This window comes from Plecotus auritus, assembly GCF_963455305.1.
Source record: "Plecotus auritus genome assembly, chromosome: 1".
Classification (NCBI taxonomy): Eukaryota; Metazoa; Chordata; class Mammalia; order Chiroptera; family Vespertilionidae; genus Plecotus; species Plecotus auritus.
This window is the reverse complement of record NC_137770.1, coordinates 176,512,814-176,516,651: the sequence shown is the minus strand read 5'-3', so window position 1 is coordinate 176,516,651 and position 3,838 is coordinate 176,512,814.

Sequence of the window (3,838 nt, the reverse complement as noted above, 5' to 3'; positions counted from 1 at the left end):
GACGGGCAGCTCCAGTCAAACAGAATGCTATGTCTGAGTATTGCCCGAGTTTCTAGGGAAATGTTGTTCTGATAACAAACTGGGTTCCTCAGTTCCCTCCCATCTGGAAGGATGGTGCCTGATCTAGATAACCTTTCTTGACTTCTGTAGTAAGATTCTAACTCTCACCCAAAAGAAAAAAAAATTGAAGAAGAATCTATGTCATTGTGCATTAGCAACCAGAGCTGTGTGAGCTGGGTGAGCCTAGACCACATCCATCTGATATTCTTGCTGCTGGGTGATTGATGGAATCTTGTTGCTGCCTGGTAGAGAGAGAAAGCCTCAACCCTAGAGTTAACTCCTGGAGTTCCACACTGGGGTGGGAACAGCCCCAGGAATCTCTTCCTTATGGTCCATCTGAGCACAAAGACTGAAACGTGGAAAACATAGTTGACAAGCACCTGTTTGCTGCTTTACTCTATAAATTGCCTCTCTGATCATTTCCAGCAAATTCGTTCTTCTTTCATCATAATAATGACTTAGCCTTTGCACAGTTCATAATTTAACCTGACCTGTGACATAAAATGTTCCCTGAATCTCAAGGTAACTCAGTTTCTCTCTCTAGCTCTTGTTCTTAACACCATACATGCATGCATACACATGCATGGGCATGTACACATGTGGATTTTAGTAGTACGCAGAATTGGATTGGTTGCCTACCCAATAGTTAACTATTTTTCTACTCCTTTTTTCGTTGCTAGAATAGTTTTCCTCCCACAAGAGGACCTAACATTTCAATTACTAACATTCCCAGCTTCCTTGCTGCTAGAAGTGGCAATGTGCACAGTTGTAGGGGGCAATGTAACCGAGTCCTGCCATGGCAATATATGGTGGCTATGTGATAAAGTTCGGGAGTGGCTATGTGGCACTGTTCTGGATGGCCATGTAAGATAGCACTTGGGTGGTAATGTGACACAGTGCTGGAGTGACCATGGAAACATTCTTGTGATGACCGTATAACACGGGTATGGGATGGTTATGTGACACAGTTCTGGGGTGGTAGTGTGCCATAGAATAGGATCACATAAAACATTTCTGGTCAATGAAGCCTAAAGAAGAACTCCTAGGAGAGATTCCCGCTCTATATAAAGAGGGATATGGAAAAAGACCTTTCCCACCACTGGGACTTTTCCTTTCTCTTCTCACCTTTGCATAGATTTATATGACCAAATAATGCTTGGGGCTCTTCAACAGCCATCATGCTGCAACCATGAAGGGCATTCCATCCACTGAGGATGGCAGACAAATGCAAAGTGCCCGGAATCTTCGTGAATGGCATTTTGAGCTAGTGCAACCACCATTAGCCTGCCTACGCCTCAATTCCTCCTTAAGTGAGATAATAAACTCTTGACATTTATGTCACACACACACAGATGCACTTCTTATTTTTATTGAATATACATATTTTATTGCATATACACAATTCTGATGGCTGAGGAAACTATAGAATTTACCTGTAGAAGTAAAAATTATTTTTGTAAGCAAAGATGCAATTCATTTTTTGGTGAAGGTTCAGGACAAAAAAAAATAACTATTTGAAACTTTGGAAAGAATAACCTGAGTAGTCTCCTTTAGTTATATGAACATGAGGTAAGCAGGCTCCCTGACCTGGAGTAAAGACGCATAAGACTTTTTGATTGACCAAGTTTTCTTCTAAATACTTTGTGGAAAGCAGCTCTAGGAAATGATTGACCAGTTTGCATAAAAATTGCAAGCCTTCAGTCTGGCTGTGTGGCTCAGTGGATGAGCTGAGACCCATGAACCAGGAGGTCAGGGCACAGTAGGGAGCATGCTGATCAATGATTCTCTCCCATCATTGATGTTTCTATCTCTCTCCCACTCTCCCTTCCTCTCTGAAATCAATAATTTATAAAAACATATTTTTCAAAATCTCAAGTGTTCTGGGAGATTACAAGTTGCCTAGTTCCTGCTCTCCAAAGTCTAAAATAAGGGAAATCAATCAATTTGCACTAAGGTAGCTGAAGCCACCAGCAGGATTACCTTGACCAGGATGAGAATAGGCTCACTCTCTAGAGTTCAGTGTTTATCAAGCTGAAAACTCTGCAGTTTCCATATCAGTGATTATGACTTAGGAAACAAGCACTGAGCATGAAATCTAAAAATCAAAGTTTTTATGTGAAAGGATGTGAACAAGAAAGGACGAACCAGAGGCAGTAGACAAATAATATCGTCTGTTAAATGGTACAGGACATTGATGTAATGTTCCCAGTGGGTTACTAAATGACAACTTCCTGCTTGCTTTCTGTGTATGGAAATAGGCTGAATCCCCTACCCCAACTAGTTTTGAGAGTATAAGGACAGGTTCTTGGACAAACAGGGACTGGAGAGAACTGAAGGAAGAATTAAAAATATTCCCACTAAGAGAACATGTGAAAAGTCAAAACATTAACTAAAAATAAATAAATGAAAGCATCAGCACTACCACGTTATTTAAGTAGTGTATATAAGTATTTGCCTAATCACACATATACCTAAATATCAAAGTCAAGAACTAAATGACAACTTTTAATTGTCCCAAAATAAAATGAGCAATTAAACATAGTGGGGTTTTTTGTTGTTGTTGTTTTTCTAAAGCATAGTTATTCTTGGCTAATATAATCTTTCTGGTCTTTGCAAAATGTTTTCTTCAGTTTATATTTCCTAGCATGTAAAGAAGTATTTTTCAAGAAAGTTTTCTAAGGTCAAATAAACCCTTTTTACACAATTTAAACCTGTTCTTTTGAGGCAGATTTTCAGTAGCCTTTCTGATGTGCAGTAGGAATATCCAAGGGGGGATAAATAGCTCCTCTAAAAATTATGTAACCACTGAAGCCTTCCTCACAAAACATCTCATGAGTCTAGTTTCTTGCAGAACATAATCTGAGAAACAATGATTTACACTTTTAAATCCAACCTACAGATAAAAAATGTTTATTGCATATATTTTCTTAAATTGAAATATTCAAATTTATTATAATTATTTAAAGGTTAACCATACATTCTATTGCATTTTTACTCATCAGAAGTCCCTATATGATTTTACCACTCTGGAGCTTTTAATATTAATGCATGGCTTGGTCTGTTGGAGTCATTTTTTAAGTAAGTTTACAAATAACGAATAACACATTTTCTGATTTCCCCACCCCAAATATATGTAAAAACATGTTTTCTGTTGGCTCTTTGTGTAACATTTATCTTGGATATACACAAGATTATTAAATTCATGCACAGTGGGGTCCCCTCAGCCCAGCCTGCACCCGCTCCAATCCAGGACTCTTCGGGGGATGTCCGACTGTTAGAAATCACTCTCACAATCCGGGACTGCTGGCTTCTAACTACTCACCTGCCTGCTTGCCTGATTGCCCCTAACTGCCTCTGCCTGCCAGCCTGGTCACCCCCAACTGCCCTCCCTGCTGGCCTGGTCACCCCACACAGCCTGCTGTTTGGTCGTCCGTCTGGTCATTTATGTCATGACGACCCCTGGTTTTTCATATATTAGGGTTTTTTTTTATTGTCTAAAGTTTTACATATATTTTCTTTGTCCCCAGTTGACCAGCCCCACTCCCCCCAGCCATCTGCACCTCAGGCAAGTCCCCACTGCCTCAGTATCTGTGTCTATTAGTTATGCTAATATGCATGCATACAAGTCCTTTAGTTGTTCTCTAATCTCCCCCTCCCCTGCCATTTGTCTCTGGATCTGTTCTTGTTCATCAAATTATGTTGATTATTATATCCCACATATGAGTGAGATCATGTGATATTTATCTTTCTCTGACTGGCTTATTTTGCTTAACCTAAT